Consider the following 24,573-nt stretch of genomic DNA (forward strand, 5'->3'; position numbering starts at 1 on the left):
TCTGTCTCTGCTTCATAAGTTAGCTCATACTAAAGAGTATGAGGAAACACTGCATTTGGTTGCACATTGAGGTGCCCTGTAATTGCATATTATAAACTAGTTTCTGAAGAATTGCCTAAGATCCGGTTGGATCATGTAAGGCAAGAGCCATGTTGACCCCTATTCACATCATTGCTTGAGCTGTCAAGGATCATAGTTCCCAGGACAGCCTCTCTTCTAAGTTTTTCCTCATGTCAAGGGGACCAATATAGTGCATTTCACAAGGTACCCCATAGTCATTTTTAATCTCCACTAAATACACCCTCACTCATATACTTCATCACAGCCTCTTATTTTTAGAATCTCCGGCAAAGATCTCGCTCAAAGGGCTCTTTGGGAATTGTAGCAACAGCCCATCAGTGAGCTGCCTGATAATAAATCATGACATCCTCTTGGGTATCCCTGGGCTATGGCTCCTAATCAATTGGATCCCTCCGTTACAGTTATTAAGCTCTTTTTCAGACTGACAACCTTACCCCCTATCTACTTATCTGTTGAGGAACAGCACACACCTCCCTGTGGTTTCTCATAGTAACCAGTGGAATGTTTCTTTAGGGTTCCCTGTCACTCTCATAATTTCAACCATGTTATTTATTTTTGCTTCAATTTAGTCTTCAGATGTTCAGTCAATAATTTATATTAATAGTAATATAATCACAAGTCTTTCTACCTCTGTATACCACTCTTCTGGTTCTTCTCCAAGCTTCCAAACATTAAAGTAAATGCCAGGAGATCAGATCTTGGCCATAACACATAAACCTATACACCTCCATGTACATTTCTTAGAGAGTATCCTATAACCACTTCACACTCGGAATCACTCACACTGGCTTTTCTTACTTTCTTGACTTTATTTTGTTTTCACTTTCCTTCTTTTTACAACCATTTACATCTGCGTCCTTCTTAAGTTTTTACAGTTATTTCAGATTTGGTCTCAAACTTACACGCTTGCAAGCTTATTTTTCTACCACTCTTACCCATTCTTACATTTCTCAGTAATCTCTTTTTATGTAAACAAGTTCTTCAAGATTGCAATGTACAGGCAGTTTCTTGACTCAAGTATCTCAATTCTTCTTTATTAAAGGACAGTAACCTGCCTTATTTAATAGTACTATTTACAATTTTTTCACATTCAGTTTTAAGTCTACGAATATTAAGTTTTTCTGGCACTCTCAGGAATGGTACAGCCAACGTACTAGTACTAAGTCTTGTCAAAACAGGACTCAGCTCTCCATCTCCTCTTTGGACTTTGATCATCATTATATGTAGGTAGTCTTGAATTTAACAAATCATCTAAAAATCTGTCCTCCTTATCTGAATTACTAAAAAGTAATATCTTTTCTTTTTCCACTTTTTCTTTTTTAATTTCAGTTTTGTCATTACTAGTTTTCTTTCTTTCTGTTTCTTTAACAATCACAGGAAACTCCCACACTCCGTCTACTGTGTCCTCTCTCCATGCTTTCTTTCCATCTATCATATGACTTACTGCTTTTCAAATTTGATCCTTTAACATTTTCGTATGCACGTTCCCATTTGCCACAAAATCCTATTGTGCTGGTGTAGGCTGTGGTTTTGCCTCATACATAGCATGGCTCAGATAGTGAAACTCTCTCATATTAAAAGTGCCATTCAAAGGAAATTGCATATGTTTATCATGAGTAATAATCGTATGCAATTATTTCTGCCATAGTCAGGTATGAGGACCCAAATGTATCTACATCTCATGAGCAGGTGAACCTTAAGGTGAAACTTTATCTCCTTCACAAATACGGATTTTAGACTTTTAAAAGTCATACCCAGTTTTTCATGTCAGTTTGAGAAAAACATGCAACTAACTAATATCAGCATCATTTCAAAACTAAACTTAAAATGCAAACCTGTGATTACACGATAAGAAAAGTGTGTATGCCTCCTAGAATTCGAATAGGAAAAAACAGTAAAATATTTTTTTTTATCACGCTAAGGTAAATCTCCAACCAGCGACAAAGTACCTCTGGGTCAGCATGTCTATTTTCTGTGCACAAAGAAAGGAACAGCACAACCCCAATTAGTTCAAACTTTACCAAGCCACAATGCGCTCACAAAACTTTAATCCCTAATCCCTAAACTCTTACCATGATGACGCACGCCTTCTGCAGATAATGGGCTTAAATATTATATATTGAGATCCTATATTACTACTAATCCGTTTACCAACAACCAAAAGCATATGAAAACACAAAATCTCAATAAGCACAATTTCAAACGATAACATTTTCTGGTAAAGTATTACAATGCAATGCAAATTTTACCTTCCACTGTGTGTGCAATGCAGAACACTAGCAAACAATCCAACATAACATCACGATTCACATGTCCAACACGCAACAGCACATTAAACCAAAACATATGCGTGACAATCTCTACTTATACTCACATAAAGCAAGTTCAGCAACTACTAAAACTGTATAGGTACATCAGACAATTCGCACAACATAAGGGACAGCAACTAAGGAAATATCTAACAATTCAAGATAGAGATTCCTGAACCAATTTTGAAATGTGCAACTTCAAAATACAGAACTGCACTGAAATTATCAAATTTGTTTAACCAGACAATTTTCTAACCCATCCTCTGCTACCAAAAACTGTTGCCACTTTTCTACATCAAAAAGGCCAATTGATGGATCAGGGTTAGGTTTAAACCATTAAAGATGGGAGCCCTTAACACAAATTCATAGTAAACTAAGAGAAATCACTTAAGATAATGCACATAAGAATATCCACATAGCATTAAGACAAGGTTCGAAGTACAAACAGTGAAGATTTATGTAAGTTGAAGATTCAATACCAGAAAGCAAAATGCTGTATATTAATCAATCAATACAAATGGTCATAAGTGATAATATTTGTAAATCAGGATTGACAGTGAACGCTGAGCCCTAATCTAGTTCAAACAAGCTTAATTAATAAAAGCAACCATCATAATCATTTCAGCGGAATACAAACATGTGACAGATTTACACAAGAGCATATATATAACAGACCAAATTGTGTGAAGAGTTCCCACTAGGCAAGTTCATAATTTAGCAATTCTAAGTGAGTAAGATCCTTTCCCTGTTTAATTGCCATCAGGATAAAAAGAATCACTGCATTGCATATTGATGGGTTTTCTAATTTACTAAAAAGTATCAGGTGCAAAGTGCTTTGAGGGCTTGTACCATCGCACGGGCACTTAGGTAAATCTCGACTCCACTTTCCCATCCCTGGGAATGCTACTTGAAATTGGAGTGTACCCGACCTTAATCGCGTCAGATAAAATCTGTGTTTTACATTTCTTGTAAAAATAAGATATAGTTGTATGCCAATGAGAAGTGGTCCTTCACAGTAAGATTTAATACCTGATTTTGTACTAAGTTCAGTTAGCCTCTTAGGGCCATATGTATCACCATCACCATTTGCCATTTCTAAATAGCGATTTTTAAGAAATCGCTATTTAGAAATCGCAAAATGGTATGTATGTAGAAAATCGCTATTTTTTTGCGATTTCCAATTATTCCTTATTTGCGAATTCGCATTTGCGAATTCGCAAATTAGGAATAATTTCCCATTCATTTCTATGAGTCAGGAGGCCCATAGAAATGACTGTGAAATAATTCTCAATATGCGAATTCGCAATTTGCTAATCGCAATTTGAGAATTATTTCAAGGGTGCAGGGGTGTCTCAAGGACACCCTGCTGTACCCCTGAAAATTACACGTGTGTGCGTATGGCGCACATACATGCTCAATGGGCATATATGTGCATCATATGCCACCCTCACAAATGCACAATTGTGCATATTTACAAGAAATCACGAATTACCACCAACTACAAGTTGGTGGTAATTTGCGATTTCTAAACCTGAATTCGCAATTTTGAAAAGCTTCATACATAGCATTTAAGTAATTGCAAAATTGCTATTCCTTAAATGCTTAAGCAAAATAAGGAATCGCAATTTTTTGCGATTCCTTATTTTGCTAATTTTTCATACATTTCAAAATCGGAAAAAAGGCTGTTTGCCTGCGAATTTCAGCCTTAACAAATCACAAAAGGCTTGATACATATGGCCCCAAGTTTTTCTGCATATCAAGAATCTTCTCTTGAGCTCTATCTTATCATAAATCTGTATACTCACTGGGTCTTTAAAATGGGTTACCATATTGCACTCTGCCATGAGGCTACAAATTTAATGGAGCCACGGTATGTTCCTGTAGTGATCTAATGAGAGGCAATCTAGAATTATTTCTTTGGTGAAATTAGCTTCTTCTTTAGTGAAGATTCGACTCCACAATATGAGGGCTGCTACACCAATCAAATTGCTTATATACAGTGTATCTAGCTCCTTATGGACTATGTAGGTCGATGACGAATTGGACAGAGATAAAACCCGTCTAAGGAATTTGTTCTCGAGAATTTGTAATGAGGAAGTGCCTGCCATACACCATAATGCACTTTCATAACATACTCCTGTATTCATTTGTTCCCATATAGTCTTAATATTTCGCGTATGGGCTTATTCCCTATTTTCTCAGAAAATCTAAGAATCACCTCACTGGATCTCAGGAACTTAAGTTTACAATGATTTACATGTGTAGCCCATGGACCCTTGCCATAAAAAAGTAGCCCCAGATAAAAAAAAGTAGATGTTCTTTCGATATTGGTCCCCCCCAACATATTGATTTCTATTTTTCAATTGTGTTTGCCCGCATATCATAACCAGTGTTTTACTCAAATTTATTTTTAAGTTCTTTTCAGTCATGTAGGATGAAAAATTATCAATCAGGTGTTGGAGGCTGTGTGCAGTCCTGGATATTAGGACTGCATTGTCTGCATATAATAAAACTGGAGTGACGTGTTTACCTATAACAGGGGCATCAGCTGGCAGGCTCTGTAAAAGAGAATCAATAACATTAATATAAAGGGAAAATAATAGGAGAGCAAGGACACAGCCTTGTCTCATTCCTCTAGTGACCCTAAAGTGCGTGGTGCATTCTCCTTTCTGGCCATAGCGTATTTTTGAAGTTAACTGGGTGTATAACTGTGAGAGAAAATGTGTTATATCACCAGGTGTGCCCATCTCTGCTAAGGTTTGCCACAGTTTGGTATGGTTTACCAGATCGAACGCACTGGACAAATCAACAAAGCAGAGATGGAGTGTTCCATCTTTAGACTGTGTGTATTTCCCTATGAGCAACTCTAAATTTACGCATTGCTCCACAGTTCCAATCCCCCTTCTGAATCCATACTGGGCATCCGTTAAGATGTTATTCTCTTCTAACCAGTATTCCAATCTGGCCAGAAGGACTCTACCAATTAGTTTAGAGGTAGAATCCAGAAGGGAGATTGGTCGGTAACAGTTTGCACACCCTATATCGCCTTTTTTAAAAATGAGGACGATAACGCTTTCAGCCCAGGTTGATGGTAACACCCCATTAGTGATAGCATTAAAAAGATTAACTAAAATAGGGGTCCAAAATTCTTCATAATGCTTAAAAAGATCAATGGGGACATCGTCCGGCCCTGCTGCTTTCCCGTTTGCACTACTTTTTACAGCGATTCGTAACTCTTCTTTGGTATTTCTAGCTAATTTAGGGGTATAATCTAATCTAATCTAGTTAATAGTAAGACGTGAATTTGGTCTAGCACCAATTAAACAAACATTTAAGAGCATTTGTCATTAGGACTACTCAGTTAACAAGAGAAAAGAAGAATGGAAAATATTCAAAGTTTTGTACATTGAAAGGCTCATGGTGAGGTTTGCCTCTAAGGAGTAAGTGAAAGTCTCTGGCTCATCTTCAATTGAAGAGTTTTAAAATATGTTTAGACAAAAAAACCTTACAGTTTCATGACGTTCATTATAAGTCTTACATATTATTTACCAATAGTAAAACAGAAAATACATCACATGGTAAAAGGACTTTTACTCTAAATCTATTGTGTAACCTTGTTTTATGCCATTCAACAAAAACAAGGACATTTGAAATATAAACAACACCTCTATTCGGCCAAAGGAAGTGGACTTTAATTATATTTAGTGATACGTCCATCCTCTCCAGAAAATAACACATTTAAAGTTGTTACAGTGTAAGTAAGATCATATAAGTAACTGAGCTTTGTACATGTAATGAAAAGATTGAAGGTTGCCACAGGCAGGGGAAAGAGAAAACAGGATTATATACTCTGCTGCTCTGCATCTCACATGCTTTTTAAATATGCAATTGAAATGCATGGCCGATCTCCGGTAGAGCTGCTCCGACAGCTATAGGGGAGACTGGCTCTGGCACACCGCTTTGGCCGTCATCTACCCAGCCGGTTTTCGGACATTTGTCTTGTCTTCTCCTCGGCTGCCGTCTCCTTCGTTTGGACTCCCAACTCTCCCTGATCTGTTTTCTTCCCTCCTCTTTTCTCTTTAATTGTTTTCCTGTTGAGACCTAGCTGTTTGGCCGATGCCCGGTGGAGCTACCTGATAGCTAAAGAGAATATGGGCTGTGGACTTCATCCTCGACCGTCACCTACCCAGCCGGACTTAGGGCAGACTCTCCTTCGTCTCTCCATCCTATCTACTCCTACCCCTTTCCCCTCCCCTTGCCCTCCTAATGCTCCATTTATATTGTCTTCTACTTTCTTGAAAATGTTTTTCTAGTAACTGATGTCAAGTGTAAATTATGTAATTTTGTAATTCCTGTGGAACCTTATGTAAAGTGCTCTGATACCTCCGGGTCTTGCCAGCGCTATATAAAACTCTCAAAATAAAATAAAATAAATAAATAAACATGAAGAGGTCTATTCCTTCTAAGTCAATTTAGTTTCATTAAACAAAGTAAAAACACATAACACATAATTAGTTTCATTCTAATATAAATAAAACCAATGAAATATTCATTTTTACGAATTTGTAATCACAGAATTAATGAATTGGCATTTAAATAAATCACCTTCAGTAAAAGTTCCAATACTAAAGGTAAAACATTTCAACAGGACAAATCACAAGGTTTTACTTGAACATGGTAGGTCCAGACCACAGAACAGGCATACGGTTGGTTAGCCATATCCAACACAGTTAGATATGTTTTCACTAAATAGTCTTAAATATAATTTTCCAATTGGATAATGTTGAATGCCTATTTCGACTGGTTTTGTATTTGGCAGTATTTGCTTTTTTAAATACTAACTGTTGGGTACTTTCAACACTTGTCTTTGTTTTTGTGAACTTTTACTTATTATGTTTTCATCTTTGGTTTTATCTAACTTGATAAGGGCCCTTACATTTCTAGTTTTTTAACAGTATTGTTTCTTGTCTTGTTTTTGTAATTGAATTTTTACAGAGGCCAAGCTGCTTCTGCAAAACAAGATTCATCATACAAAACAGTTTGAATTGAGGGTCAGTGTTTTAGTCTTGTGTAAGGTCCATTACAGTTCAAGTTAAACCTGTGGGCTATCTGCCCACAGTGTAACATTCTTTCTGATTTACCACAGTTTCAAGTTAGCTTTGGTGATGACTGTATATTTGTCACCTTCCGTAATTTCTTTCCGATGTGTTTTTTGTTAGCATTTTGCTTTAACCAATGCCTCACCTGGAAATTCTTTGTTCACATGTTAGTGCATTATACCATCTCTAGATCATCCCAAGTTGTTTTGTGGTAAAGGCACTGATTTCATACATCCAAGTTATGGTCCTTTTTATCCTTTCCTCTCCAGAGCCCATGTTGGACCTATTCAACCAATTCGTTTTGGAGTGATAGAGGAAGCTAATTATGGATTGCAGGGTTGTCGTGAATGCAGAACTATTGGTAGTGCATAGCAGTGGGTGACATTTATCTATTAAGGTTAGTGGTATAGGAGCGTATGGGGCATTCAAATGTTTATGGATTTTCTAGGCCTGATTACAGGTGAGTCATTAAATTGTGAATCCTACCAAACACCTGTTTGTTCAGGGATCTCAATTATAAGAGGTGTAATGTTGTAACCAGCCAGTAATTACAAGGTGCAATAAAGTAGCACTTCTTCTTTAAACGTTGGCAGATCAACCCTGCTGGAATTTCCAAGAGAAACCACAGAATTTGCCATGACAAATGTAGAGTTTGGTGTGCAAAGTACCAACATCCGTATGCTGTTCACCAAGTCAGATTAGTCAATAATCTTCACATACATTGAATTCAGAAAACCTTGGTGTTAGTTTAAGTAGGGTGTGATAATTTTCACATTCAACAGATGCCCCTTGTGATCAAGGCACACACTTTTTGGGACATTTAAGAAATACTAGTTATGCAGAGGGCCATCACTTTCCCATCTTCCCACTTGCATATGATTGGTACACAAATAATGTGCTGTTCAGAAGGTATGGAATTAATTTCACCACAACGTTGTAAAAGTGCAGCAATTAATAGCAAATTACTGTGTTTCTGTGGTAAGAGGACAGTGAATGCACACACCCACATTACTGTACCTTTTTCTCTAGTTTGCATCTCAGCTTTCTTTTCTTTAGCTTTATTTATTTTACTGTTGTAGCTGTCAAGGGTTACCATATTTCCTCTCTCTCCAGTTTGCTTGGTCTTTAGATTTCTTTATAATGAATAATCAAAAGTTTAACTTTGGAACTGGTTCGCCTGCCTAGGCTAGTTCCTATGTATATGCTTCATTGACTTACTATAATGTTTCAGAAAGGAAATGCCTGAAAGACAATTATATCAGGGTTATAAGTAGCACTAAGCTGCAACAAGGAATACAAGATAAAATAAAATGAACCGGCAATTACATCAGCAAATAAGAATTGCTTTTGAAGTGTAAAAGTTGTTTCGTTTTTAATCACAACAATTAGATGACCTGTAGGCATACTGGGAAAGAACAAGATAAGACTGCTTTGGAAAAAAAAAACTTTCAAGAATTGATGGCTGTATTGTTGGTATAATAAACGTACTGAGCTGAAACTAAATTGTGGAAGATTTCCGGCTGAAAAGTGTGAATGTGTGTGCTACAATCCAATATTAAACTGGATTTGAAGCGTTCCCTGTAAATTGCTGGGGTATATTTATTTTGTACTTTGGTTTCTGCGTGTATATTTAGTAAAAAACTATTCCCCATCCATTATACAGGTTGGTCATGAAAGGTACCTCTTTTGTAGATCCAGCACGAATACTTTGACTACATTTCCCCAGTTATTGAATATATAAACTGCTTTCTATCATGTGGTTTGTTAAAATAAATGTAATCAAAACTTTGGCACTCCATTGTCACAGCCCTTTTGTATAGGGGTGATACACCCCCGAGTCAGACACTTAAATCTACAAATATTATAGCCTTATAGCCCGCCGTAGAGGGCTATACCGGCTATTAAAGGCCCTCTCCAGCGTTAAAGGCCCCGAGCCGAAGGTGAGGGCCTTTAACAAGGGAGAGGGACTTTGATAGCGGTATAGCCCATCTACAAAGGGCTATAAGGCTATTAGAACATTCTATCACTAGAGGACAGAATGTTCTAACAAAAAAAACAAAGCCTTTTGGAAGCGTGAGAGGATTGGAATCCCCTCAGGCTCCCTGAAGCCTTTGTTCACAGCCAGAGCTGTGAACAAAGAAACATTGGAATGTTGGAGCTCCAGGCTTATACCAGCCATTATAAGCCCAGAGCACTCCATTGTTTTCAATGGAGCTCCTAACATTCCATGTTCTAATATTCTTTAAACTTATCTCCTCTACCCAGAGCAGAAAATTTGGGCGCTATCTTAAAGTTGTCCGAAAAGGCAATGCCACCAATTATTTAAAAAAGCACATTAAGATGTTCAGAGAGCTAGAGTGTGCGAAAGAGAGCGATAGAGTGAGAGAGAGATAACGAGAGAGAGAGGAAAAAAGAGAACGAGAGAGAGAGAGAGAGAGAGAGAGAGAGAGAGAGAGAAAAAAGGAGTTGGGTCATACCTACCGGCAGAGGCTTGCCAAAGCTTGGAAGACTGACCAGGGCATGTCACTGAATGTTGTGATATTTGATTGGTCTTAGTGACGAGGGTTGAATAGTAATTTTGCTTTACTATAAACTATGGGGGATATTCTGAAGAACGTGTGATAATTATCACAAAATTAGCTTAACGCAACTTTGCACATCGCAGTCTATTGCGACAAATGACACGTATTAACATTGTATCCCCAAACCGGCTGCACCTTGCGATAGTCTGATGATAACGCCAAATGAGCGTATTAAAATTAACGCAACGCTGAAAAAATCCAAAACATTAATGCAAAAAAAGTTGCGTTTCCCCAAATCGAGATACAAAAATCAACGACAACCTGCGACAGTCCTGCAATGCACTATAAGAGCAACAAAAAACACACCATAACTAAAATAAACTGCGTAGCACCATGGATGCACCAAGACCAATTGCCGAGGACAACTCGAACCCCACAAGCCCCACGGAGGACCAGCCAGGGACCCCGTGGTTGGGGAAGGGCAAGGAGAAGAGGAAGACTGGATTCAGTCCGCAGGAAAACAGGATCATCGTCAGGGAGGTGATAGAACACTACCAACAACTGTTCATCACCTCCACTGTGTCATTGGCAACACAAATACAAATATGACAGTCCATCGTGAACAACGTAAATGCAGTTGGCATGTTGAGGAGGTCAATGGAAGAGGTCAATAGGCGCTGGCATGATGTGAAAAGCTAAACCAAGCAGAAACTAATTGCCAACAGGAAGGCAGCAACGGCGACTGGAGGTGGGAGTCCTGCACCACAGGAGGAGCTGGATGAGCTTGAGGAAATGGTGGCCACAGTCATCAGTGTGGAGACGGTGCAAGGAGTTGGGAGTCCAGACACATCTCGATATGACCTGACCCAACAGCAACAGGGTGAGTAACGACCAGGGACCGGGGGAACGGGGAGATGGGCACAATGGCACACATGCACAATTATGTTTAGCACACTGCACACCCACAATGATTGTGGAACATGTCCCTGATACCTTTAGCGCACTGCAGCACACATAGAAACACCAAGTAGTCCCCCTGCCACTATATGCACAAAGGGGCTCCCCTCCCTATCACCAATACCACAACCTACCCATGCACATGTGCTGAATCCAGGAAAGCAGCTGCTCTGGGAGCCACGCTGACAATGCAAGTGACACTGCATGACCATTGATTGGATGCAGTCAAAAAACATGACATGGTACACAAAACAACACTGAGGTGGCCCAGTGTGGATCACATCCACAAAGTAGCAGATCACACTCTGACACATCCACGTGCACATACAACCCCTGACATCAACAACACATCTGTAGAGAAACAATACATAAGAGTAAAAAAAAGTCCAAGAGCACAGATAACCCAACTCCCCAACATCTCAGCACCGTAAAAGAACTCAAGTCCAAGGGACACCGCCTCAAAGGGATATGGGGCTGCTAAATCAGAGCTGCAGGGGCAACTCTCCCACAATGCAGCACACACACATAGTAATCACAGCACATCAACATTAAAGTAAATATAGTACAAAGTGCAACACTTTCACTACAGGAGAGAGGAAACAACCGGTGCTGCTTGTGCGTAGAAACTGGCTAATCACATCTGGCATAGCAGCAAACTGTGAGATGATAATGTACAAGTACAACCTCGCATCCGTCATGTAGTCGAAATGTCCACTGTCTCCCATCAAATAGCCAGGTCCTCAAAAACAATCACAATGTAAATTGTCATGCTGTCTGTCTGTAAACATGTACAATGCATCAACATACATGTGACACACTGTTAACCTGCACCCCCCTTTACATTGCAGAGGGACAATCAATACCTCCTGCAGAGCAGACCAGATATCTCTTCAGTGATGATGAAGAGTACCCCCTGGCCATGTTCTCTGACACCCTCCAACGGATCGTGGACAGCCTCCGCACCCCACCTCCAGGAGCAGGGCAGCCCTGCTGCATAGAGGGGACCCCACACACTGTACAGACCACACAGCAGGAAGCACCCACCACTACGGCTGGCTCTCACAACCTCACGGAAGGACACATGATATTCCAACTCCATGTGTTAGACTGCCACAAGGAGCTGGCTGAACAGGTGCGGGGGGGTTTCGACCTCATGGCAGCCAGACTAGATGCCATACGTTGGTGTATAAGTACCATCAGGGACCAATTACAGTCCCTAACAGACACCCACAGTCCGTTCCGTGCTTTACAACAGTCCTTGGCTGACCTCGCTGGAGCCATTACTCGGATACAAAAACTGTCTAGTCAGAAAGGCTCCAGCGATGACAGTGTCATGTGGTTTGGTTTCACCTTTGCACTGTGTTATGTTAGCATGAGCGTGTTAGAAGTTTAAACACCATTTTCCTTTTCTGCAGCCTCTGCACACAACACATTTTGTTATTAAAGCTTTTTGCCTTGTTGGATATTTTGCTTCACACGAGAATAACATGTTTGCTTATAATATTAGCCTTGCTTGGTAAACTATGTCTGCACAGTGAGTGCAGAGGCCTTCAATGTTATTTCAACACAGCGCTTGTTGTTTGGATTGATTAGCGCACTGAGTAGACATAATATATATGCAGCTGTGGCCAACTTTGGGTTTAGGCGCGATTAATAATGCACTGCACGGAGCATGAGTTACACACTTGATGAATATCCGCATGCAGAGAGTTGGTGCAGGAGATGATGTGATCCATTTCTGCTGAATCCAAAGGTATGGGCCCGCCCTTCTAAACCCAAAGAGACCTTCTGTAGATATAATATAATATACTAGCTTGGGAGGGTAAACTGAGGTTTTATTTAGACCTTTTCCTTTCAGCATGTTCCACCCTTTGTATTTTATGGAATAGTAACCATGCTGATAATCTTGTTCCTCATAGTATGTTTGCTTGTATTAGTTAAGATACTGCGCTTGAGAACACTGCATTAGAAATAAACCTTTCAAACTTGCACTTGTCTTCATTGACTCCTCGTTCTGTATTGATATATATACTACTATTATAAAGGAAGAACTTTGAGGCTTTGAGGCGGGTAAACTCGGGAACCACAGCACCAATCCACACACCCGATACATCGTTGTAATCCTCAGGGTGTGCAGATGGACATAGGCTATATAAAGTAAAAAAATACGTTATATTTAAAAAATTTACATTATAAAAAAAGTAGTCCCCTCGAAGTAGCGCCGGCCGCGACCTGCGTGCTGACGTCATGAGCGCGGGGAGGTGCGGCGTCCAAGAGCGCGAGGAGGAGCGGCAGACATGGCGCGGGGGAGGAGCAGTGATGAGCGGTGGACATGGCGCGGGGGAGGAGGTGAGGAGCAGCAGACCGGCGGGAGAAGCGGTGACCAGCGGCGAGGAGCGGTGAACTGAGAAGTGGCGGCTGAGGTAAGGCTCCGGGGGACAATGTCGGGCAGGTGGGGGTCGGGGCAGATAGGGGACGGGGACTTACACCAAAACAAAAGGAGGAGCGGTGAACTGAAGAGCAGTGGCTGAGGTAATGCTCCTGGGGACAATGTTGGGCAGGCGGGGGTCGGGGCAGGCGGGGGACGGGGACTTACACCAAAACATAAGGATATAATTTAGATCGGTTGAGGTAAGGCTCCGGGGGACAATGTCGGGCCAGGTGGGGGTCGAGGCAGGCGGGGGACAGGGAATTACAACAAAACAGAAGGGTACAATTTACATCGGCTGAGGAAAGGCTCTGGGGGACAATGTCGGGGCAGGCGGGGGTCGGGGTAGGCGGGAGACGGGGACTTACAACATCTGCCATGGTGATTTATGCAGAGTGCCTCAACACTGGGCCTTTGTGACATCCGGGGGACAATTTCGCGGCAGGCGGGGGTCGGGGCAGGCGGGGGACGGAGCGGCCAGGGGCTCAGGCTGCTGGGCAATGTTGGGGCAGGCGGGGGTCGGGGAAGCCTGATTGCTCCCGGACAAGGTCGGGACGGGCTGCTAGTGTTAGTATAATGAAAGAGTGTTCATGTGTTCCACATTACCTGAGGTGTTGTAAGTACATGTTCTGGGTTGTCTAAATTATTGGGGGTCGGTAAGAACCAATTAGACACTGATTGCTAATCTGGTAGGGGATTCTGGGTACTAAGGTGAGTTTTGGCACACCCTAATTCACTGAGGTTCTAAGTCTCTATTCACAGTTCTGTGTGAGAGAAGGATCCCTGCGACATGGCGCCCAACCGTTGGGGGTCTTATTACATGACACTTGAGTAGTACTTATATCGGTCCTTAAAACCCTTCACTATTGTTTCCGAAAAACAGTGGTGTCGGACAAGCCTACCTATAACTACATAGGTCTTTTCAAGCTTGATTCTTTCAAAATGGTTTTCTTGAATTACTACCCAGTTGTGCTATGTACTTTTTATTGTACCTTTTTCTTTCTGTGTCACAATGGCCGCAGTGGACATTCCGCAACACAGTCGCATTGCGGTGCGCAATCACTTGCAGAATTATAATGTCACCGTGGATGGCATGGTTGTGATCATGGTAGTGAGCGAGGAAGTAGCTTACCCATACGAAATTTTTTATTCATGGGTGAACTTCCTGGCTGTGAACGCAAATACTAATGTGTTCGACACATACACTCCCACTGCGGTGCCTCTGGAATATGCTCCCTATAGGACACAGGAGGTTCCGATTAACGCTTGGCAGCACCGAATTCGGTTTAATGGCATCCTACCCCACACTTTGACAAGACTGAGATTAGGTCCTTTGTCCATTCCAGGCGCGACTTGGCCTGTTTTGGCTGGATTTACACCTCATCCTCAGCACGGGGCGTGTTCCGTGGCTGAATTAAAACGACTACATGTAGTCACAATTAGCATAATTAGGTCGTTAGTAAGGGTGGGCGTAAAATCCGTTTCGCTGGCGAATTTGCGGATTTTCCGCGATTTTGCGATCCGCGAATCTCGCGAAATTGCGGTAAAATCCGCGAATCAGCGGGGACGAATTTTCAGCCAAGCAAGGGTTACAGCAGCAGGTGCAAAAGTTGAACCTAATTTCTTTGTAACCTTTTAAAAAAGGTTTACAAACAAAATAACTTCAACTTGGACACCTGCTGCTAATTGCTTCCTGGCGCCTCGTTGCCTACTTGCAACTATTCTCTGACCCTGCTCTGACCCTTGAAGCAGGGTCAGAGAATAGTTACAAGTAGGCAACGAGGCCCCTGTCCAAGGAATTAAACCTCATCAGGAAGCACTTACAGATGTAAAAAATAGGAAGAAGGGAGAGGATGGCAAATACACCCATTTTGAGTTGTCTGGAGGGGTTAAACTAAAAGAGACCTTTACAGCACAATTTTCATATGTATTTTGCTAAAAATAAAAAGCTGTATGTGCTGTAGGGGCAACTCAGGAATCTGGCCCTTCAGAGATCCGGCCTCTCTTTCTTTCTCTCGTTCTCTCTCTCCCTCTCTCTTTCCCTCTCTTTCTCTCTCTATCTATCTATCTATCTATCTATCTATCTATCTATCTATCTATCTATCTATCTATCTCTCTCTCCCTCTCCCATAAACGACTGCATGGGTAACTTCGCTATGCAAGCGGCTAGCAAAGACGCAAAAAGCCTCGCGAACACGCAAAAAACTCTGCGAACAAGCAAAAAACAAAAATCCGCAAATTTGCACAAATTCGCGAATTTTGCAGATCGCGAATTCGCAAATCCGCGGATCGCGAATTCGCAAAATTCGCCCATGCTTAGTCGTTAGTGCAATACATTACCCGCAATCTCCCGGGCGGGGCCCCAGGTGATGCGGCGCTTCCAGTCGGATAGGGCGGAATGAAACTTACTCCTGTAATGGTCAACGCAGTGATGGGCAAGCGCCCCCAGAATAAGGATGACTTTCCTTTTTGGCTTGCCGAGAAGTTTGACCAGCTGGTAGCGGTATTTCCTAACACGACTCCTGGTGCAAAAACACAGGATTCTGACAATTAGCATGCCTAAAGACTTGATCCCAGAAGCTGGTGACTGTGAGTCATGGGGTAAGATCTTTGCGGCAGTGTATACGAGGTGCTTTGGCACACTGTCAATGACTGTCCTTCCCACGGTCGTTAAGCGTGTTCAAAATGAGCACGGACCTGAGGCAGCGGTTGAATTGGGTATGTGCCTCTGCGGCAGTTTTGACGTAGTTTCCGATCTCGTTCTTGCGAATGTCAAGGGATATGCAGTGAGCTTTCAGGTGTCTAATGCTTTGCAGGCTGTACCCGATGCCGTCAAACCCCCGACAGTTACCAAGAATTATTGTGGCGGCTTATACGACCGTTGGCCGCAATAGTTTGGGAGTCAAGCCTTTTTCTACTAAAGAGAAAAAACAACCCCAAGGGCCAAAGTCAGAGACTGACAAACAGCCCAAGGCCAAAAAGCAGAATTGGCCGAAAAAATAGAAACAGGGTAAACAACAACAGCAGAAATAGGAGTCTCATCCTGCATCCAGTGCCTGCGCCTGCAGAACGCCTTTATGACTTGCGCGATCGCACGACGATAAAATCACGTGATCGTTTACAGGTTCCTGAACAATGCTCTCCTAGTTCTTTTCAGGAATCATTGGCCTCATCGACCGGTGGAGGAGGAGGCGGCCGAGGTCGGGGTGGCCAGCAGGGACGCGACCAGCCCCACCCAAAAGACAGTAAAGACAAGCAGGATGATTCTACACCGAAGAGACCCAGTTTCAGAAAAAGAAAGTTGCCGCTTTAACAGCGAGATATGCCACAGAGAGTGAGAACGCAGCTTCGGAATCAGACATGAGCTCTGACCTCGCAGTACAGCGCAGCGGAGATTACCATAGTGCGGGAGGCCCTGCGTCCGCTACTGAAGTTGACAGCGACTGACCGATATGTTGTTGTGGAGACAGCTGATACTAGAGAAGCTCCCCCTGATAGACTTTATAACATAGTTTTTTTAATTGAAGGTGACATACAAGTAACATCTAAGGGGTATTTTGGGAGAATCTTACGACTACCTATGACATTTTGTTAGCAGAGACTGACTGGCCCCCACCTTTTGTGCTCGCAGCTCCGAGAGGGGAGGAGGTAATCCTCCCTAGTTTTGCGCACACAGTCTCGAAAGAGCATGCGCTGAATTTTGCAGAAGAGTGGACTAAGGCTCTTGCGCTGGCTCTGTACCGTGCACAGTGTGGTTGGGATAAATTTTCCCCACACCAAAAAATTCCTCTACGGTCCATGCCACAGCCTCAACCTCAATATCCCATCCGACGTGAAGCTAAGGCTTCCGTCGCGGAAATCCTTGAACAATTTGAATATCAGGGTGTGATTGAAACTTGTGTGTCACCGATGAATAACCCTCTTTTTACTGTGACCAAGCCTGACGGCTCGTACCCGTTTGGTATTGGATTACTGGCATTTGAATTCGCATTGCCGTACCTGTGCAGTACAGAATACTCACGGCTCTGCTCTTGTGGTTGGTCTTGTGGGTAAATGGTTTAAAACCTCGCTTGACATATCCAACGTTTTTTTGCCCACAATTTGGACGGACTGAGGTCCCAGTGGACCAGTTTTACCTGTGGCAGCAAACAACGCCAGTATAAAAGATTACCGAAGGGCTATAAGAATAGTCCGAGCGTGTTTGCTGCCCGTATAGTCTCTCTCTTAGAGAGAATAGACACTGATGCGTGTTCGTATGTGGATGACATTTATCTCACAGATGACGAGCTTTGGGCACATCTGTGTCGCGTTGACCGCATAATTTGTAACTTTGCGGACTTTGGTTACAAATTCAACTTTGCAAAGTCTCACATTGCAGAGTACACAGTGTTGTTCCTGGGCTACGAGCTCAACAATGAAGGTCGAGGATTGGCTCCTCACTTCTTGGAGAAATGTGCACAACTGCGTGCTCCTACAATCCTGAAAACATTACAGTCCTTGCTGGGATTTTTTAGTTTCGGGCGTACATATATTCCCGAATATGCCCAGCGTATCAAGCCTTTGTATGCTTTGATACAACCTACTTTTACCAAATCTTACTGGCTGCCTGAACATACAGCTATTTTGCAATCTTTGCAGGCTGATCTTCTAGAATCTAAATTATTGCTGACTCATTATAACCACACCACCCTGGTGATAGGAATCATCCCTGGGGTGGTGGGTTTCACGTACCTTACTTTTAACGAAGTAGACACAGTACCTTTTGCTTTCACACTTGTACACTTCGGCTGAAATGCAGTTTTCCTCTGTGGAAAACGTTTTGACAGCATTGCAAATGGTGATCCTCAAGGAACGTGCACTGTCGCAGGGAAAACGCATGTTGGTTGTAACCCCATTTCCAGCATTAGAGGCAGTGACGAAAGCCAGTGTACCAAATTCTAAAGCTTTTCACCCACGGTGGATACAATGGGCAGCATCATTGACATCTCCGGATGTCACGTTTATTTTTGATGCCTCCTTACAGTCGCAGGAGTTTTTGCAGTATGAATTTGTTCATCCTGCCCTTTTGGCTATGCGGCCTTTGGAGGACTTCCATTGCATAATACACACTGATGGTTCAGCTCAGGTTGCGCATGCGTCTAAACACGCATACGCTTCCGCTTGCACTATTGTGGTAGGTGCCATGGTGAATGATGAGTTCAAGTCCAGAGTCGTGCACACTCAGACTCTAGGGGACGGCACCGCACAATTGGCAGAGCTTCATGCTCTGATGCTTGCATTAGAGTACGCTGATCCTGGGGTGACTACTCTTATTGTGAGTGATTCTTACTACTGTGTCCAGTCTTACAATGAAAACCTGTTCTTTTGGATTCAGAATGATTTTAGTGATTCCAAGGGTAGCACAATAAAACATAAAATGATCTGGGTCCGAGTGGCTGAGCTTAAAGAGCGGCTGCCCATCGTGTTTGAGATTCATACTCTTGGTCATCAGCGAGAAGGAGTCCACGCTGCTGGCAATTCGCTTGCCGTTGAGGCAGCAAAATCAGCGGTATCGACATATTTGTCTGCAGCAGTTACACGTTCCAAAAGTAAGATTGATGATGATATCTTGGCAGCTGTGAAGGGAGGTAAATATCCAAAAGGATTCCCTTTGAAGTATTCGTACCACTTAAGTCCTGATAAAATTCCTTATGTGAAAATACCTGACGTTGGTTAGAGGTTGCATCCCAACGCGGACCGCAGGTTTCCTCTGATTACCGCAGCCCATGAAGGTGTTTCGTCTGCGCATGTGGCGCTTCGGCTACTGTAGCTCAGTTACAACAACGTTTCTGGTGGTGGGGGCTGGACAAATAGACGCGTGATTATGTCCTTCAATGTGACATTTGCTAGCAGATTAAGCCTTCAACTGCTGCGCGTCCACCCCAGACACAGTTGTACATTTCTAATAAACCCCTTGGGTGTGTTTATTTAGATCACTGCAGTCCTTTTTCTTCTGATACTGCGTATAGTACATCTTAGTAGCCGTTGATTCATGCACATGCTTTGTGTGGGTGTTGACACACCGCAGCGCTGATTCACGGACTGTCATGAGAGACTTGTGTATCTTTGTAGGGATTTTATGCCTGTGGTACCTTCCATTCGAATCAGGGTCCGGCTTTCGCCTCTAAGGCGTATAAGGATGCCATGACTTCGTTGGGGGTCCTAGTCAAGTTTTCGTCTCCATACAGACCTGAGGGTAATAGTTTTGTGAAACGGATGAACCGAGATTTAAAGCAGTCTTTCACGGCTCAAGTTATATCTCCCTAGAAGGTCTCTGGGTGGGCGGACCCCATTCGAGATGCTCTTTGGTATCAAGATGTATGTCCCGGACCTTGACAGTCTAGACTCGGTGGCTCAAGCTGCCTCCTTTGACGTAGATGAACATTGCAATGTTTTACAGGATCTACAAAAGACGAGAGATAGTCTTTCAAAGGAACATTTACCCTCCACCTCGGATGATGCGTTGCAGATCCCGGTAGTTGGCTGGCTACCACAAGTTGGAGAACTAGTTCGTGAGAAAATCGATAACAAGAAAGAATTTGGTCCCTCTTATCAAGCTCTGGTTCCAGTGCTTGGAGTGAAGGGCACAAGAAGAGTCATTTTACCACCACTTCCAGGTCGTAAGGAGAACAGGTATATCTCCATTGACAATGTCAAGATACACAGAGTGGCCGAATCTTCTTAGTATGACATCGGCAGTCTCATGTCCTTCGATTTTGAGAAATTCTGTTTTGGCCCCGGTTTCTAATCCTGTGCCTGATGTTGATCTTGAGTTGCCTGCAATTTCCAGTCCTTTATTGAGTATACTGCCTGGTACTCAACATGATGAAACTGACTATACTTATCCAACAGATTTATCGATGCCTGATTTGATAACTCGCTTAGCTACAGAATCCAAATTCTCATTTGACACTGTTTCCCACACATCGAAAAAGCCTTCGAAGATTTCTGTTTTGGCTAGACTGATTAAAAAACATTTTTTGATTCCCCCTTGGACTTATATTTGGATGGTGCTTTTTTCGATTTACCTTTTTATGTCAATTGGTTTTGTTTTTTATTTTTTCCGTCTCGTCAGTGACACTATGTCGATGAGAGAACATGCATTCGACATATTAATAGAACATTGGCTCCCCATTCCTCATCACACAGATTGAAGAGAGACTTGGCCTTAGCTAATATCACTGCATGGCCTGTCTTAGATGGGATTGTATGGGATGCTGTTCAATTTCAAATCCATGGGCCCACTGAGGTTATAAATGTCCCTAATGTGCTTAGAGTGTCTATGGGGGATGTAGTTAAACAAAATATACGTTCTGATAATTGGGATGTTCAGGCCGTAGAATCATTGTTTTCTGATTTGAAATATTATGCTGCTTTTTATGCTGAAGATTTGTACTTGGAGTCTGCTAATTACGGTGATTTGGATTGTTATCAACATTTTGACAATCACTGTCTGCATAAAGCTAATACCAGGAGACTCACTGTAAAGTACACCCAGTAGGAACACTGTCCAGCTCCTATACAAGGCAGTTCTGCTACCTTTTTGAAAAGGTTCACTTACTTTACAGATTTTAATCAGTCTAATACCCAATGCTTTTTATTTTAAAATGACTGAAAAGTCCACATCCAAAGTTATACTTAACGATACTAAATTATTGTATTCAAAGTCCTTTCTAGACCAGTTAGCTGTTGGGGGCTATGAGTTGTGGAAGGATACGATTGACATTAAATCAGTTTGGGGTTCTAAATACTGGCAAGTGCAAGGCACTGAGGCTTTGCATCGTGCATGCCTAATCCCCAACCATATGCTGCTTTTGAATTCTACTATTTCACAGACAACATGCTTTGGATTGGCTACTCCTAAAAGATTAACTGCTCCTTCTTTTCCTGATTTAGAGGAATATTCCGGTTGGAGTAATACTACTAAATTTTCCACGAGAGTTACAAACTCTATTATTGAATTCCTCCTTTAACATATCCAGTTTGGATCCCGAAGGCTGGTTGCTATGGCACAGAAGTGCTGACTCATGCCAGCATCGTTTTCTGGGTTTAGCGTATGGCTTTACACAGGTCAGGGTAGATCCCCCATATTGAAAGTGGCCATTCTGTGACTACCTATTCTGTAGACAAATTATGTCAGAATTGGCTCAGACATTCTACCTTGGCATCAGTTAAACTGCATTTATCTAAACTGACTGAAGATGTTGATCTGAATCTATACTACTATTATAAAGGAAGAACTTTGAGGCTGAGGCGGGTAAACTCGGGAACCACAGCGCCAATCCAAACACCCGATACATTGTTGTAATCCTCAGGGTGTGCAGATGGACATAGGCTATATAAAGTAAAAAAATACGTTATATTTAAAAAATTTACATTATGAAAAAAGTAGTCCCCTCGAAGTAGCGCCGGCCCCGACCTGCATGCTGACGTCAGGAGCGCAGGGAGGTGCAGCGTCCAGGAGCGCGAGGAGGAGCGGCCGACATGGCGCGGGGAGGAGCGGTGATGAGCGGTGGACATGGCGCGGGGGAGGAGGTGAGGAGCAGCGGACCGGCGGGAGAAGCGGTGACCAGCGGCGAGGAGCGGTGACTGAGAAGCGGCGGCTGAGGTAAGGCTCCGGGGGACAATGTCGGGCAGGCGGGGGTTGGGGCAGATGGGGGACGGGGACTTACACCAAAATAAAAAGGAGGAGCGGTGAACTGAGGAGCAGCGGCTGAGGTAAGGCTTCTGGGGACAATGTCGGGCAGGCGGGGGTCGGGGCAGGCGGGGGACGGGGACTTACACCAAAACAGAAGGATAGAATTTAGATCGGCTGAGGTAAGGCTCCGGGGACAATGTCGGGCCAGGCGGGGGTCGGGGCAGACAGGGGGCCAGGGAGTTACAACAAAACAGAAGGGTACTATTTACATCGGCTGAGGAAAGGCTCCGGGGGACAATGTCGGGGCAGGCAGGCGCCGGGGTAGGTGGGGGACGGGGACTTACAACATCTGCCATGGAGATTTATGCAGAGCGCCTCAACACTGGGCCTTTGTGACATCCTGGGGACAATGTCGGGGCAGGCGGGGGTCGGGGCATGCGGGGGACGGAGCGGCCGGGGGCTGGGGCTGCTGGGCAATGTCGGGGCAGGCGGGGGTCGGGGAAGCCTGATTGCTCCCGGACAAGGTCGGGACGGGCTGCTAGTGATTTTATAAAAGGCCCGGCTAAAGGTAAATCTAAAAGATGGATATATGCTGTTTATAACGAATTCTGGAAAGCTTCCAAGATTGAGCCGCTACCCACCTTAGAGCTATAGATCAAGCTAATTTAGAAAAAGTGCTAGCAGTTGTAGATAACAGCATTAACAAGCTCTCTTCCCGCATTTATACATTAGATAATATTGTGTCATCTGGTGTAGACATTGTGCAAGATGAATTGTCTGCTTTGTACCATGCGTTCCATTATGCAGTTTTCATGGACATTGCAGACCCTTAAGGCAGGAAAAGTGCCTTGGCATTACACGAATACATCATCATTGTTTGCCCAGTTTAATTTGACTGACAAGTAACGCTTACTGTCGATGAAAGATGCTTCTTTTTCCATGTTACACATTGAAAGGTTGGAGCCTTTACCGTTTTCTGTGACAGAAGCCAGTACTGTAACGCGGCTAATTCACGGTTTAATAACTCTACCATTTCCTTTGTTCGAGTATAAAAACTGTATGAAGTACTTTGCCATTGGTAGATACGAGCCTCTTGGAAGTTCTTATCTCCATGAAGCCTGGTCGCTTCCTTTTACATATAGATGCCTTAGGGAGGGAAAGGAAGTTTATTTGAATGGTGAAGAATGCACTGAAACACCGGATCATTCCTTAATGTGTCGACATATCCAATTACATGGCTCTTGTAATCAAAACAAGCTTAATTTAGCCTGTATTTTGAAAGGTACCCACGTGCCTGCAATCGTTCCCACATTCACATTACTGGCAAATGGGAGTTATTTACTTTTAACCACATCGCTGCTGTGGTTATTTTTCCCCTGTGCTGGAAATTGCCATTTTGCTGGTGTCATGACGAGCTGAGCTCGTCATCAGCACAGCTCAACTGTGCCTCATGACAAGCTGAGCTCGTCATGAGCATGGAAGGGGTTAAACAATGAGGATTGTTGTGCGTTAATAAAAGGGATTGCTTATGTCGTTACAGTCAGTGAACGTGTAGTTTGTTGCAAGAATGTAATATATCCACCCACGCATGGGAAACTTGATGTTTCCATCTGGCATAAGATTCCGTCCTTGAAAGCAGAGTTCAATAAGATGAGTCCCATAAGAGCTCTATTGTCCCAAAAAGAAGTTGCCCTCACATCTGCTCGTGAAACATTTGTCCTTCACGTGGCTAACACCAGCACAGAGGTGCATCCCTTACTAAATACTGATTTGCCCTTGCACTTCGGTGAACTAATTCACACAATCTTAACTGCGTCCTCCACTTCGGGGCTGGCTCACTTTTTTAAAGTTGTAAGCAGTGGCTTAGTGACTTACTTCCAAAAGACTTTCGGGGTCAGTCCATCTTTCTTCCATTCTATTTTCTCCAGCCTGTTTGGAGGATTTCCCTTACTACTGGCTCTTGCCGCTAGCGTGCTGTTACTATTTTGTTTATTTCAAAGGGGATGCACATCCTGTGTTACAAGACAAGCTGTCTCGGCTAGGGCTGCTTCGCGCCCGGATGCTTGAGTACTATGGTGCGCTGCCTCTTGCTACATTGAGTGCAGCTTATGGATTATCATTTTGACTTTCCTACTTTACAAGTGTCCAGCCTGTCTTTCATTGCCTGAGTTGCGACTTCGAATGGGCCCTGGATTTATGTCTCTCCAATACGGTGTCTCCCAATGCGGATTATAATCAACTTATGAGTCCCTTAGTTGCTCATGAATTCCTTTGTTCTGATGGAGGGATTATGGCCTTTGCAGCGATGCATGGAATACTGGGTCGTTGGAATGTGTTCGCTGTGGGGCAAGATTTCTTGGCTCTCAGCTTCCTCTAGAACCCACGAGTTGTCCTCTGATGGTGCAAGAGGCTCCGGTAATTGAAGAGGATGTATGTTCTTTCCCTTTGGTAAATTGGATGGACAAATTATTTTCTGATGATAACAGTGACTTCCTATTGG

The sequence above is a fragment of the Lissotriton vulgaris genome, chromosome 4_1 (assembly GCF_964263255.1).
Source record: "Lissotriton vulgaris chromosome 4_1, aLisVul1.2, whole genome shotgun sequence".
NCBI classification, from domain to species: Eukaryota; Metazoa; Chordata; class Amphibia; order Caudata; family Salamandridae; genus Lissotriton; species Lissotriton vulgaris.